Genomic DNA, 16,729 nt, shown 5'->3' with positions numbered 1-16,729 from the left:
TCCCTTGGATCCTTTTGATAGTAATTTCTGAAGTACAAGATTGTTGCATAATACCAAAGCAAAGGGAATATGAACCCAAATAACAGGCTGCAAAAGCACACATTAAGATGTTATGTTTTGTAGACATGGCAAGATGAACGGGTCACCAAGTAAAGCGGATTAGGTAACATGTAAATTTAAGTATGCGTCCGGTTGGGTTGATTCACAAACACACATTTTTGTCAAATCTTTTATGAATTATTTTAGAACAATATTCTTAGATTCCTACAATAGTAGTTTTAAGTCTTTCAACAACTGGTTTAGGGCGATTCTCAATGCGTTTGACCTGTTCGAGCGTTCCCTTTTAGTTAAACTTTTTATCTGACTCGTTTGAGAAAAAAGACAACCCAAAGTTTATTTACCTGTTTGAAATAATACACAAGCCAAGGTTTATATGACCCGTTTGAGAAAAAGCACAAACCAAAGTTTATGTGACCCGTTTGAAATAAAGCACAACCTAAAGTTTTTTTGACCTATTTGAGATAAAAACACAAACAAAGGTCAACCCGACTCCTCTGCGATAAAGCACGGCGCCACAGCCCAAGGTTTACCTGACCCATTGTAGATAAAGGACAACCCGAGTTTTATATGACCCGTTTGAGATAAAGCGCAACCCAAGTTTTGACCCATTTGAGACAGAGCACAACCCAAGATTTATTTGACCCGTTTGAGACAGAGCGCAACCCAAGATTTATTTAACCCCATCGAGATAACGCAAAACCCAAATCAGACCCGCTTGAGATAAAGCAAAACGGTTGATTTGAACCATTGGGGATAAAACACAACCCAAAGTTTATTTGGCCCGTTTTAGATACAACACAACCAAGCATGCATTTGACCTGTTCGATATAAAACACAAGTACACAACCCAAAGTAAACGACAAGTTCTCGATATAAAAGAGCTCACCAAAACCATCCTATTCCAAAGCCAAAGCAAGGGAGGGGTTTGTCAAAATATCCGAGCTCATTACCCTCTGCACCTCCAATTAATGTGTAATTTCCATTTTTATCTCGCCTTAAATCAGACGAAATCACTGCATACACAAATATAACAACTTGTTACACAAAGATATCAAAACTTCCCTTGGATTCCTAAACCATCAGCAAATATTTAATAAACAATACAGGATTATTACTTGGGAGGCAAGTCTATTTCTTGAGCTTCTTTTTCTTTAAAAAGCCTGTTGACCTACACGTATTAAATAGTTATCAAATATAGTAAACCAGCTAGCTAACATACATTAAATATCAACAGTTTCAAACAAGAAGATGATGAACATTTACAGAAATGAATTAATAATAATAATTATTATTATTATTATATAATCTTATTAAACGAATAAACACCAACACAATCTTGATACAATATGTAGTGTTAATTAATAGAGTAAAACCCTAGATTAAATATGTAAAACTAAACGAAAGTGAGTTATTGAAGTTGTTTACAAGATTAGTAAATTGGAGGGTAGGTAGTGTACCAGTTTCCGGTTGAGACAAAGTCGCCGGCGTTCAGTTTGAAGTTGGTGGCCGGCGGTGTAAGATATCCAGGAGGTGGTGTTAGGTAGCTTATTTGACATTACTTGCCTATTTTTTCTTTTTTTGTGTGTAATGATAAAAACTGTAATTTTTTTTTAACATTTTTTAACATGTAATTTTTAATATTTAGCCAATGAGTTAGTGGCGGAGTGGTTAGGGGAAAATTTGGTATTTAATATAACCCATGTTCGATCCTACCCCCAGCATTTAGTTTCGGCGGCACCAGGTGATGATGGGAGATAAGGCGGAGTACGTGGTGTTCATTAGTTGCATATATCGCGGGGACCTGACACCTAAAGAAGATGGCATGCCAAAGCGTTTGGGCAAGGCCACACGACACGAAAATATGCTCCTCCGGTTCATTGTGATCACAAAAGGCACAATCAAGCGAGGGAACATTAATGTTTCGGGCTGCGAACGCAACCCGAGTCGGTAGATGTTCTAACTCCGCTCTCCAAGCAACCAAATTCACCTTTTCGGGTACCCAACTATTCCATTTAAACACAAACTCAGGCATAACACCCCGCTCATTTGCAAGGTGCCATTTAATACTCTTAGAGGGTGTTTGGGATTGAGTTTGAAAAATGCTTATTGGCTTTTTCAATAAGCCAATAAGCAAAAAAGATGTTTGGCAAATGTAAAAGCCCTTTTTGTTTTTGCTTTTTGATTGGCTTGAAAAAGCACTTTTCCAAAAGCCCCAATTTGAGGCTTTTCAAAAATGCTTTTGGCTTTTTGATTGGATTTTTACTAATCCACCCACCCTTTACCCTTTTTGGTCATTTTATGTAAATAAGCTAAGCCAAACTTTTTTTAAAATGTGCTTATAACTTTTCCAACCACGTAATCTAACCCAAACACTTTTTTAAAAACTCATTTTCAAAAAGCCAGAAGCCAATAAGCACTTTTGACAAAAAACACTTTTAGAGTTAAATAAGCAATCCCAAACACCCTCTTAACATTAAACGACCCCGACTCATCTAGATCCCAACAAAGTTTGTCTTCTCCTAATTCTAACACCACAGTTTGACATACCGTAAGCAATTGTCGGAGTTCATCCACCTCCTCTAAAGATCTCGGGTTCCGGGACCAGCCCCACTGTCCGCATATAAAATTGGATTCCATGAATAAGCAATCTGCTACCATGCAATTCTTGTCTGCCTCTAACTCGAATAGTCTCGGAAACCGGGTATAAAACGGTTCGTTTCCAATCCATAAATGTAACACCCTAGGCAAATCCCACATTGGCCGTGGACAAGAGAGATCCTTGGTTCATAAGTAAATGTCCCGCCTCTTAAATCACCAACGCGTTTTGGGCGCTTAATGATAGTGGATGAGAGGAGAACTCCACAGTTAAGCGTGCTCAAGTGGGAGTAGTATCAGGATGGGTGACCTCCTGGGAAGTCTTCACCTGGGCAACCAAAAGCAAATTCGTGAGCTCTTAGTGGGCAAAGCGAACAATATTGGTGGTGCAAGGGGCCGGATGTTACAAGTGGTATCAGAGACACTCTTGTGCCGTTCGGGATGGAGGGGCAAACCTCATCAGAGACGGTGAGTCCTCGGGGGTGTCGCGAGGTACACCTTAGGCGAATCCCACATCCTGGATTGGTTGGTGGTGCAAACCTCATCGAGGACGATGAGTCCAAAGGGGGGGGGTGTTTGTAACACCCTAGGCAAATCCCACATTGGACGTGGACAAGAGAGATCCTTGGTTCATAAGTAAATGTCCCGCCTTTTAAATCACCAATGCGTTTTGAGCGCTTAATGGTAGTGGATGAGAAGAGAACTCCATAGTTAAACGTGCTTAGATGGGAGTAGTATCAGTGTGACATTTGAGCCAAACCAAGGTACACCTCAGTACGTATTTACCGATTAAGCAAATAAACGCCTTTTGCGTAACAAACGAACGATTAACCGAACGGGTCGGGTTATGACCCAGATATCTCGGGGGGCCATCTATAAGTGATATACGATCTATACAAGCTAAAATAATAGAAATATGGTCTTAGTTTGATAGCAAACAAGTTAAACGAAAACATGCTCGTTTAACTATCCGCTATTGATTTAAACGCAAAAGATAGTTACAAACCAAGCATTGTATCATCCGTTAAGCCGAAAAAGACTTACCAAACACTTACTTGAAATGTTTTAAGCGATCCGTGAAAATATTTTTGATTTTTACAAACATATAGTATGTTTTTATAATTTTACACATAACTAGCCGAAAAACACTCGTTTTCGCGTTGTTTAACGCACCCAATAAGTTTTTCGCGCCAAAAACCGAACCCGAACTAAATTTGGACGGGGCTTTTTGTATTTGGGCTTGAGGAATCAGAAACTTGGGCCAAAATGGGTCCATGGACCTCCGATCGCAACAGCAAACCCCCCCCCCCTTTTTGGTTCTTTCATATTTAAACTAGATACAAGATATTTTCAACCTCGTTTCTTGAAAATTCTGGACACACCTTCTTCTCCAGCCAAAAACTCAAGAAACCCTAAGGTAAACAACTTAAATAAGCTACTTTTACACTTGTTTAAACTTGTTTAATACCATAAAAACATGTCTTGGTTACTAAAAATCATTCCTAACCGTGTAAAAATCATAAAAATGGTCCATAAACATGTTTTGATCATACACATGGTAAGGAACCTATTTTGATAGTTTTTTTTTTTGCCATAAACACGGATTAAAGGGTTGAAACGGCATTTTTACGGTTCAAATGTTCGTTTTTGTACACTAGCCGAAACCCTAACTTAAGGGCTGTTATGTTGATGAAATATTGCTTGGTTTGTGATATAGGACTTGTACATAGCCTTCTTAGAAGCACAAGAACCTGAAAACTTGATTAAAAGGTCGGAAACGAGCCAAACCCGCTAAGGTAATGCCGAAACACTCGCTTACGGGCTGTTTAGGTTAAAGTTATGATGTGCATATTTTTAGGACTTGAGATTTTTCAGGGACATCAGGGACCATGTCAATGAGTCCCTGTTCAAATTTGGTAATTTTTCGACCATCCGAGAATATTTGGCGAATTTATTACCGAATTGAGACGTTTATTTGGGAAAAATAGCTAAAATACTTCAGAAATTATGAAATTTTTCTGGGAACTCAGATTTGATGTATTTTGATCACATATGAATTTTGGGATCATTTGGAGAAGTTTAAATGTGTTTTGTTAATTTTCGTTCGTGTGAATTTTTACAGCCGAATTTGGGCCGAAAAAGAATATTGCACGAGCTTTTTACATTCTGGAATTGATACAGGTTGTTTTGGGGCATGATTTGAGTATTCAGGAATTTTTGGTGAATTTTTGGAAATTTTTTGTGGTAAACGGACTTCAGACGAAATATAGCTGATAAAATGTATTTTTATAAATTAATAAATCAGTGAATAAATTCTATAAATATTTTTATAAAAATCTACATATTTTAATTGATAAGTGGCTAAATTTTTATAATTTAATGATTAACGGTTAATTAATTATGCTAATCTGAATATTAAACAAATTCAGTTTTTATGACAATCGGCAAATTCGCGACTAGTGAACCTGCGGGAAAATCAAAACACCAAGAGTGATTAAAAAATCATATGTTTGGACTAATTAAGTGAAAATGAAATTTTCTATGAGAAACCTGGACAATCCGGGTGGATTGTGCGCGTTTCTTCTCAAATCAAACTGAATAAACGGAAACGGGCCCCATGGCTAATCCGGGACCCCGGTATGTGATCTTTCTTTATAACTTAATCATTTTATTAACCAATACATTTACCCAAGCTTATTTTCCCATAACTGTTTTCTGAACGCGTAAACGAACAACTTGGCCCGGCTGGGAAAACGGGAATCTGAGCCAAGTTCGGTTTTAAGTATTAGACATTAAACAACATCACAACCTAAGCCTATTGCCATTTTCTGGGCGTTCCAGCTACACCCAGATTAGTTATATAGCCTAGTTTAGTATTGAGATTATAATAATAATATTAAAATATTAATATTATTATAATATTGATTATAGGAACTACTGATAGCGGACCGAACAAACCACGAGCTGATACAGTACCGAATATCTACTAAACCGTGAGTTTCATGACCCCACTTTTAAACTGTTTTACGAACTTTTGGGGTGAAAAGCATGTTTAATTTCATATACATACCTGAAACATGTGATGATGTGAATTATCTAAGTGCTAACACACAAAAGTCTCCACGATCACAGTGATTAACTTCGAGCCAGTGGCTTGTGAATAGTACTATTGGTTTGACAAACCCAAACGGATCCGGCACGGTTTGCCGAGACACCAAAACCGTTTGCACCTGACCATAATTTTTACGAACCAGCTATGTAGTGTTAGACATAGCTACCGGGGCATGTTGTGGGCGGAAAGGGGCCACAGTGGTTGATTGAGCGTGGGAAATGGAGGCACACAGCACGAACAGTCCAGGCTTCACTGTAGCTTAGCATAATTACATCACATACATCATTTACATACATACATACTTATTTCATGATTACAAGTGTTGACTTGTGAATACTCATTACTGATCTCTTGAAACTCGTGAAACTCACCAACTCTAGTAGTTGACCTGTTTTAAACTGTTTTTCAGGTGTACCTAAATCGGAGTAATTTGATGATCTGTTACTTACCTGAAGTGTGTGGTTGATGCTATGTGAATAGAGGCAAAGATGTTAGTAGTAAGAATGTATAGTTAATTAACTAGTTTTGTTTATATCACCTAGACTGGAAAACAACGATATAACGAAGAAATGTAATATATTGTAAATTAGTTTGTAATGTTTCTTTATAAACAATGTGTTGATATCAGAGGTGTCTGTTACATTCCCGTTTTACGCTTCCGCATTGTGCTAGTCGGGGTGTGACAATCAGGATGGGTGACCTCTTGGGAAGTCTTCACCTGGGCAACCAAAAGCAAATATGGGAGCTCTTCGTGGGCAAAGCGGACAATATTGGTGGTGCAAGGGGCCGGAAGCATGCTTAGGTGGGAGTAGTATCAGGATGGGTGACCTTCTGGGAAGTCTTCACCTGGGCAACCAAAAGCAAATTCGTGAGCTATTCGTGGGCAAAGCGGACAATATTGGTGGTGCAAAGGGCCGGATGTTACAATAAATCCAACCAAAAAGTTGTCTCGCCTCCACTACGTACCATAAATTTGATGTTCGAGCTAAGATTTATACCTGTCAACGACAATTCAGCATAAATTTTTACAATATACCGCTAAAGGCCCGAAGTCGAAAGCCTAGCCAGGATTGGTTGCCATGACCTTGAGGAATGGTGGATGGACCAGACAATTTGACGCCGCAGCCTTCTTTTTTCGGCCCTAAAGCGCCACCACCATTTAGCTAACATGACTAAATTAGCATCTTTCAACAACCCCAACCCAACTCCACCATACTTTTGCGGAGTAATGACCTTATTCCAAGCAACCCAGCTGATTTTATCTTTGTCTTCCGTTCCGTCCCAAAAGAAAACCCTCCTAAATATTTCCAGCTTTTCTGAACACATGTAAACTTTAATCAAGTGTTTTGACATGTAAATGAATACAACTGAGTAAAGCATATACACAAGTATATGCATATTGCAATCGCCAAATCGTTAATTTCATGTCACGTTCTTACATTTTCATTCAATTTATCTTTTGTCTTGTGATTTGTATTTGATCACATTTTACTCAGTTACCCCCCCCCCCCCCCCCCCCCAAATACACATATGTGTGTGTGTATATGTATATTAAGGGTAAAGCTAATTTTACATTCACTTACCATCTTTTTTTAATGAACGTCTATCTTAGAGACTAAATCATGGCGGTTGAGTAAACAATTGAGACTAAAGTTGTACTTTTTAACCTAAGGAGTAAGGACGAAAGATAAATGATTTATCCGTTTTTTACAAAGTTTAGACTCTTTCTTCTTTTAATAGACTTCAATTTTTTTTATCCACGTGTGATTCATTTCTTTAAAACTTCCTCTTGTCAGATCGTTAAACTTTGGTGTTAAAACCTCCTCATGAAAACTTGGAACACTTTTTCGCTTTTACCCACTTTGTTTGTCGTATTCAGATTCCAGTTTTGCAGATTAACATCAACAATAAAGCACGTGAGGTGAAACAGCAAGCTTGTAAAAGTTTTTTATTTTTTTGCATGCAATATATAAACGCTTAAGTACGTGAAATTGTTACCTTGTTTCTGTGGTGTACGACGCTTAAGCACGTTTGCTTTACACACAAAAGGTCTCCGATTCAATCCCGGGCAAGAACATCGGTTTTTTTAATTCTTATTATCTTTGCCTTTTCTTTTTCATTGGTTGATTTAAGTAAATATATACCTATGTGTACAAGCCAAGAGTCAAGATTTTTTAGATGTTCTTTAACTAGATGAGAGGTTGAGTGAACCCGTAAAAATTCCATATGATCATTTTGATTACATAGAATCATGAACACTTTATATATTTCATAATACGTATAAAAAAGTTAATTTTACTTTTGGGTATAGGAAAAAAAGTATAAACCATCATTATTGTTAATTAACGATTTTATCTCAGGATGATACAAGAGATGAAGAAACATTAACAAACTAAAAGTGAGAATACATTTAAATAAAATATTCTTGAATAATACTGTTTATACAAAAGATCAAGCATGCACAAAAGCCTACTGTTTATACAGAAAGCCTTTATTCAATATATATATATATATATATATATTTACTAGTTTTAGAGTCCGTGTCACACACGAGATAATTCAAATTATAAAATTATAAGTAAAACAAATATATATATATATTTACTAGTTTTAGAGTCCGTGTCACACACGGGATAATTCAAATTATAAAATTATAAGTAAAACAAATAATTACATAGCGTATATGAAAAAAAAATGTATTACATCTATGCTTGTATCCATACAATGTGTACATAAATTGATTTTATTTATATCACAAAATTATTTTTTAAATGAACTTAATAAAAAAATGGTCGTGCAAAAACGTACCCGAGAATATTTTTTTCTATTGAAAAATTAATTCTTGGTGCCATATACGTATAATTGAAAGACTTTTGGTTGTGAACCAATTTCGGAAATAAAGCTTCTCATACGATAGTAGTTCTAACCACTAAGTCTAAATACAAAAGGAGTTTTACCCTTATTGATATATTTATTAATTTACCACTCGTTGAACATTAAATTATAACAATTGATGTTGTTCTTCAAGAGCTATGTTTTTCTGAGCTACGCCATGAAAAAGATTCTGATAAGTTTCAGAGGGCTTCTCGACTTTGTCATAATGACAACATAAAAAATAACATGTTAACCCATCCAATTTTGTGAATATTTTGTTTCATTTGAGCATAGTTTTCCATGACATGCTTCCCATACAACGTTCTGATAACTATTGAAGAAAAAAATTAATGTTAACATAAATATTTCAAAATTGATAAAAGTTATAAGCATTAATAGGCATGGGGGTGATATGTCGAAAGTGTTCGCAGTCTTTTCTTACATTTTAATAGTTGAGGGAAACATAATCAGTTTGCCAAATCCCGAACCTTTTGATTATTTTAAAAAATGCCCTTAAAAATAAATTTGAAACCCGAATTAAGTTTAAAATTCTAACTTTCATACTTTTGACATTTCAAAGTCAACACTTTGAACCCATAACAAATTTGACGATAAATTTATTTTGCATTCTCAAACTTTAAAAAATACTCAAAATTTTCATTTTTGACCCGTAACAAATTTTGACCTAAATGTAGTTAACTTGTACCAAATAATCTATTTATCAACTTTTAACCCATAATATCAAATTTAAGTTTCATAAAAAAACCCGAAACAATTTTCATTTAAGAAACATGATTTGTTGTTAATTTTTGAAATTCACCAAGTATTTTGAAATATGTAGTAAAATAATATGATAATATTTATATTTATAAAAAATATATAGATATTATATAAACATAGTGTAAAAGGAAAGTGAATAATTATTGATTTATTACATATATTAGGATAAATTAGTTTTGGAGGGAAAAAATTATGAGAATTAACCAAAACATGACAAGTGTCCACATTTATTTTAATTTATTATAATAGGTAGATACAGCAATTACCATTACTATTACGCATAAAATTTTATCGAAATAACTATATTATTAATGTTTAAAATTTATCAACATTTCATATAAACGTAGGGGGTGTTTGGGATTGTTTATTTTTATCAACTTATAACTTTATTAATTAACTTTTTAAAAAAAGAATAAAGTGTTTGGAATTGCTTTTAATGTGAGGGAGGAAAGTTACACTTTTATAACTTATTGAAAAGTTACAAGGATGTAAAATAAGGAATCCCAAACATCCCCTTATAATAAATTATAAACAAATTGAGTCCTGAGTCTAGCTTGAATTTAATAAACTACTCTGCATCGAACTCTAGCTCTTGTAAATTACGTCAAACGAGTTCAAGGCTTGAAGCGCTAAACCAACGATGGCAACGAGGGCAGGTATTGATAATCCCAATCCCATATTCACTTGTAAAAATTTATCCAATACTTTTAACTGGGTTTATGTTAGATAATACACCGTCAGGTATCGGATATATCTGTTAGTCTATGAAAATATTCGTTGGGATTTCAAAATAGATTTTATCTTGCCGTTTTATTTTTATTTTCATATATTTTTTCAGCTATAATAAATTAAAATATGAAATTTAATAATTCATTATAAGTTAATTATATTATCAAATTAATATTTTGAAATCCCTCGAATGTGACCTACTGGTAGGAGGTTCGATTTCTTCGGTGGAGACTAAAGTTTGAATCCTACTTGTGTCACTTTTCGGTGGATATTGGTAACGAAGGATTAGAGCTAGGTCTTATGCAAAGGTTGTCAGCTCGAACTCTGAGCTCACCTGGGTTTTCGTCCCACCGTGTGTTACGCCAGAGAGTCCTGCTCTTGTGGTGACACAATGATTGTCAAGTGGCAGTTGACGGTATGGTTTTCCGAAGGAATGTCCCAGCCAAACTCTGAAGTCAACATAGGCCCGACTAAGACAACGTGATCAGAGTAGGGCATCAAACCTAGGCAAATTTGAAACGGTAGCCAAAATTCAATAAGTTCGTTTAAAAAAAAAATAATAAATATTTCGAAATGAACATATAAAAAGATGGGACACATAAGTTTAGGGTTGCAGCCGCTATGATATTCTGACCTCTTAATCGTCTTTGCAAACCAAATCCACCATTGTTCGATTCTGTGCATACAGCGATGGGCAAGAAGCACAAGACCCATGCAACAGATACAGAAACAGTCGATCCAATGGACGAAAACGACGCCGTTGAACCTCAAACAGCTGACCAACAATCTTCCAAAAAGAAGCACAAGAAGAACAAGGAAAAAGACGAAGACCATCGGATTAATATCAAAATCGAGGTTGTGAAGGAAAGACCCGACAGGTCGTTACCTATAATCGGGTACTTCCCATCCGGGTACGACCCGGATAAGCGGGGCGAATTAAGATTTTAAGAAACGTGAAGCGGAAACATAGAGTGAAAGTGGTAGTGAAGCCTAGCGAGTCTTCTCCGGTGACGTTTGTGGGTACTAATTATTCCGGTGAGGGGGCGGTTCCTCAGATTATTCTCTCGGGGTGCTTAATAAGAAGAAGGGGACGCTTAAAATTGTTCCCATTGAAAGCAATAAGGTATGGTAATGTAATTAGTAATTACGTGCGTAAACGAACACGAACAGGGGCATGTTGGTGTTGGTGTTCGGTCGGGTTTAAGTTTGTTAGTTTATTAAGAAAATGTGCGTGTTTGTGTTCGTTTATGTTAGTTTAGGGATGGAAATGAACCGAAGAACACGAACACGAACAGGGGCGGGGGCGTGCTCGTGTTTGGTCGGTTTAACTTTAACGGAACACGAACGGGTTCTTTTTGTTAATGTTAGTTTATTAAGAAAATTTGTGTGTTTCATGTTAGTTTAGGGCTGTAAATGAACCAAACAATGTTTGTTTGAATAAATAAATGAACGAACATGAACAAGGAATTTTGTTTGATTAGTTAAACATACAAACATGAACCAGCCCTTTTAATTGTGTTCGTAAACGTTTGGTAATGTGTTCATGAACGAACACGAATGTAGTATTTTGTTTGGTTAGTGTTTGTAAACCGTTTGTGAACATGTTATGTCCTTAATGAATGAACACGGACATAAAATCTCGTTTAGTGAGTGTTCGTGAACCGTTTGTGAACACGTTATTTTCTTAACGAACGAATATGAATAAGGCTTTGTTTGTGTTCGTTTGCAGCCCTATGTTAGTTTGTTTAAAGCTTAAATGAGCAGTTCATAAACATAAACAAATATAATTGAACAAACATAGATGGATATACTTTTTTTTTGGTTAAAGGGGACGGAAACCCGAAAAAACTACAATAAAAAGAAAAGAAAATTACAAATTACCAAGTCCTACCAACCTGAACATCGCCTACTTACTGAATCGTGACACCATGTCCGAATTCCAAGCAAACATAAAACTTAACAACCAAACAAAACTTGAATCAAACTAAACAAGTTATTACAAACACCAATACTAAAACACTTTTAAAACAAGCATATACCAACACATTCCATCCATAAACTTCTAGATTTCCAGTAGTACCAAAACTTGTTTTTTTACAAACCAACATTTAGAAAACTTATTTTCAAAAACATTTAACCAAATGCAGCAGCTTGTCAGAAAATGGTGAAACTCATTATATTATCTAACCAATAGCCTAACTTGATGTATAGATTTATAACAGGCTACTGGCATACCAACTTCTTTTATAACTCAATTTACATGCCAAGTAATATCATTATTAGACCTGCACCCCACTTCTTAAAACACAATCTGCAAATCGTATTCTATTATACCAAAACTTGTTTGTCATGAATTCATACCCTAACCAGTAGACAGTAAGGACTATGACCAACCAACTCTCAGCATAACTAAAAACATATCCTCCCAATACAATCATTGGTTGCAACTTGCCATAATAAAATATAGCAGTGGACAGACTCCAGATGGTAGTTCTATCAACATATCCATAATCCCCTCTATTTTTATGTATAATAACTTTAATGAGCCTTTTTTGGTTTATATGTATATAAATAAAATACTTATGTATTTATTAAACTTTAAATGAACGAAAATAAGCAGACATTAACAAACATAAATGAACGAACCAAATGTGTGCTCATGTTTGTTAGTTTATTAAATAAACGAACTTCCCGCCGAACAGTTCATGAGCGTTTGGTTCGTTTACAGGCCTGATTGTATTTAAATCTGAAATCAAAATTGAAATTGAAAGCCGTACAACATTATTTCATGTGATTAATGCAACTTTTTGTGTTGAGTGTAGATATTTAGATTGGAACCAAGATTTGGGGACTATGATGCTGCTATAGATGACGCTGTAGTGGAAAATGAACCTACAGTGGAAGATACTAAACCAAATTTCAATTTTTCAACGAAGAAGGCCGAACAATCGGTAAGAAACTTCTTGTATGAATATTGCATGTTATTGGCTTACTTTAGTAATATTGATTGTTAAGATTATCAAAATACTTGCTTTCATGAAAAAGAAGTTGAAACCTTTGACATATTATCAATCAATGCTGTTATATTTTTATTGATATTCACAAGAATATTGACACATTTGATGATCTTTATCTTTATGTTCGTGATAAGGGTAGGTTCTGGGCTCAAACTTAACCAAAAACCGAAATTTCGGTTTTTGAGATTTTGGAAAACGTACTGTTTGGTTTTTTCGGTTTTGCCGTTTGAGAACTTGGATTTGTAATTCTTTTGCCACAAAATATTGAATTTGGGCCTAAATCTTTTTGTTACTTAATAATTAATTGATTAGTATATATATGAACATATATACAATACACTATATACTAGATTCTTACAATGTTACTTAAAATTCAAAGAAAGAAATGAAAATGCATAAATTTGATTTGGTTTGGTTTTTTCGGTTTTTTATTAGACGCACAACCGAACCGAAAGTTTATTCTTTAAAAGCATAAAACCAAACTGTCTGTTTTTGTCTGGGTTCAGTTATTCTTCTGTTTTCTTAGTTCCGGATCAGTTTTTTCGGTTTCATGCACGATATCATTTACTCTATTGTTCTTATGATACCATAGGCTAAGAAAGAGAGGGCTTTACGTGCATACCGTGGTCCTGAGGCTGAGGACGATTTGAATGACAAGATGGCTGATGCAATGGTAAACATGAAAGCTCTAGAAGTTTGTGCAGAAGCTAGTAGTATTGGGCGAAATGTTCCGCCTTATGATTTATCAGCAACTAGACCACAACAGGCATATCCACTAGAAAAGATCATTTTAAAGGGAGAATGGCAATACCTTACAGATATTGATGGGTTTTTGCAACAAGGCAAAGATTTAAAGACTGAAGGGTACCCTTTATTTGTTTGTAACAGAATTCATAAGATTGAAGAGGTCAAGGTAAAGTTTACTCAAACACAATATTTTCTTGTGTAGCTATTTATTATTGTGTGGGTGGAAACATGAGGCAGTGGTCGGGTTGACTAAGCATTCTCATCCCACCCCCTATCTTCAAACCAAAAATTACACTAAAACTCACTTTATTTTCTCTCCCCATTTCAATTAAATAATACTTTTTATACCTTTTATCATTAACTTTTCTCTTTCCTTCACTCACAACCACTTTCAAAATATATTAAAAAATTATAGGGGATGAACAGTAACTTTTCAAATATACAGAAAAATCACTGCTTTTTCTAAAATATAAAAACTCTTCACTCACAACACCCTGAATCACTCTCTAAATTATAAAAACACCCCTCACATAATATAAGGGGTTGGATGAGAATGCTCTAAAAGGTTAAAATGGGTAATCGGAACTTGTTTTGTCTACTTTTTTTATGCATACTTGGTGTGTCGATTATGATTATATTAATTTTTATATTTATTAAGATGATATATGATATTTTATGCATTGTTCGCACTTTAGAGGGCTTAATTACTGTTTAACAATTTGACCTGTTAAGAGCTAAAATATATTCCGCTGCGTTTTTATTTTATATTATTTTAGTGGGTAGAAATTGCTGCATCAAAGTTACAGGCTAAATTAGGGAAAACTGCTGGCTTTCATATTTTGCTTGATTACTTCTCTAGAATTTGTTTTATCCTCTACTTATTAAGCTGATTGAAAACCTCCTTTTTGCATGATTAATTTGTTTAACTTGTTAGAATTAACACAGCATTTTTTTATACCCTAAAACTTAATTAAAAAGATTTTGTTTTCTGTTTAGTCTTTAAGTTAAAAGGGATAAGTCAAACCAGTTACATTTTGTGCAAATGATATAAGTTCATATGTTTTTCTGTTTTTTTCTATCTAGCAAGTCCAGCCAGTAAAATTTTGGTTTCAGACCGTATTCAGGCGCTTGTTAATACGCATCATAATTATATTATTATTTTTTGTTTATATTGTAGGACGAGGAAGTGAAAGAGAGTCTTGCCTGCATATTCTCATACATTAACCATCTTATAAAGTTCAAGGATAAGAACAGCAAGGAGGGGCAGTTTAAGGATAAGAAGAACGAGGATGGACAAGAACATCATTATAAGCTGCCAAACATATTATCTCAGAAGTTTCATGACATGTTTGCCAACACCGAAGCAAAGTGGAACCGGCTGGCTGACGACAAAAGGCAACTTCTTATCAGCTATGTTTTGGTGCTTACTCTGTTTGTTGATAACTTCAAAACAGACTTCACAGATATTGCTAAAGATCTGAGAATGCAAACTGGTGATTTGAGGACACATTTTGAGTATTTGGGTTGCAAATTTGTTAAAGAACATAGTATGACGTTGGCCACACTTCTTGCCCCGCTTAAGTTCCCAGAAGCCAGGATGAAGCGCAGAAGATGATCGTGAGTTTGTAGTTCATGCTGCGAGGTTTTATGGTGATAGCAGGATCGTTTGTGTGAGTTTGTTATTGGATATTTATGAACAATATTTATGTAATTCGGATTTGAAAATTTTGAGGTTGACAAAGTGGTTTTGGAACTATATTAAATTACAATGATTGGAGCTATATCTTGATCAGGCTTGCTATTTTGTTTCTTTTTATTTACTGACTATTGATTTGCTGTTCTACCTACTGTTAAGTGTAGCGTTGTAGCAGTGTTAAAAGTAGCGAGACGTGTTTAGTTTACGATCACTTTAGTGTAGGTTGAAACAGATTTTGTCTAGCTTAAAGTTGGAACGGGTCGAGTTGGGTTTTAGTTTATGATCACTTTAATATGGGTTGAAATAGATCATGTCTAGTGTAAGTTGAGACGGGTCGGATTAAGTTTGTTCATGTTAGTGATTCGGCTGTTCAATTATAAAACTTGGTTGATGTTTAAATATTTGATTTATAAAACTTAGTTATTATTTAGTGTTTTTTTTTAACTATTAGGTTGGTGCTAAGTTCTCAAATTTTATAAATAATCAATTTGTTAGAGTAGCATTACTCCAATAATTTCAGGGTTTGTTTTTGTTAAGAACACTTTCCAATCTACTTTTTCAATCAAAGAGATACAAAAAAACATTAGACATAAAAAATGAGGTTTTAATCAACATTATCATATTACTAGCTTGAGCCAGTGTACTACACAGGTAATTGATGAAAATAAAACATGCAATAATTAAGCAAAATGCATTACAAAATGAAATCATCATATATTGTTAGTAGAACGTTTTACATTAAGATTATACGAATTAAAAAAGAAACACTACAGTAATCGGTAAATAGTTCTCTTATAGTTCTCTTGGCATAACTGAAAACAATAAGCATCAAACTTGGGACCTCAAAGAGTTATTCAACTATGATAACAAAGCATTCACATATATTGGTTATCTTTTTAAAGCTGAAACATGCCACAACACACTCTTAACTAATCATCAATATAACTCAATATGCTTGAAACGGTACAGATGGCCTGCGCAACATTTAGGTGATTAGCTTACGCATTGCAGACTTGCAGCGGACAACGCTGTTAATTTGACCTGTTTTGAGCTGCATTCCAACCAGTTTAATCCGATCCGATCCTACTATACATAATGTTACCAAGTAAACGTGATTTG

The 16,729-nt window shown here is 34.9% G+C and overlaps 1 protein-coding gene and 1 pseudogene across 2 annotated transcripts in view; both read left to right on the top strand.

Annotated features, from left to right (window-relative positions):
- LOC143535355 (leucine--tRNA ligase, cytoplasmic-like) overlaps positions 1–16,729 on the top strand; it is a 129,453-nt gene that overhangs the window by 19,663 nt on the left and 93,061 nt on the right. The gene's annotated exons all lie outside the window — the stretch shown is intronic.
- Positions 10,832–15,741, top strand: LOC143535332 (DNA-directed RNA polymerase I subunit rpa49-like; annotated as a pseudogene). Its single transcript, XR_013135696.1, has 4 exons — positions 10,832–11,273; positions 12,973–13,101; positions 13,760–14,080; positions 15,092–15,741. The product of XR_013135696.1 is annotated as a DNA-directed RNA polymerase I subunit rpa49-like (transcript).

This window comes from Bidens hawaiensis, unplaced genomic scaffold (genome assembly GCF_021521415.1).
Source record: "Bidens hawaiensis isolate Kalapana, Puna unplaced genomic scaffold, B.hawaiensis_p1.1 tig00010467_1, whole genome shotgun sequence".
Taxonomy (NCBI): Eukaryota; Viridiplantae; Streptophyta; class Magnoliopsida; order Asterales; family Asteraceae; genus Bidens; species Bidens hawaiensis.
This window is presented reverse-complemented; position numbering and strand designations above follow the sequence as displayed.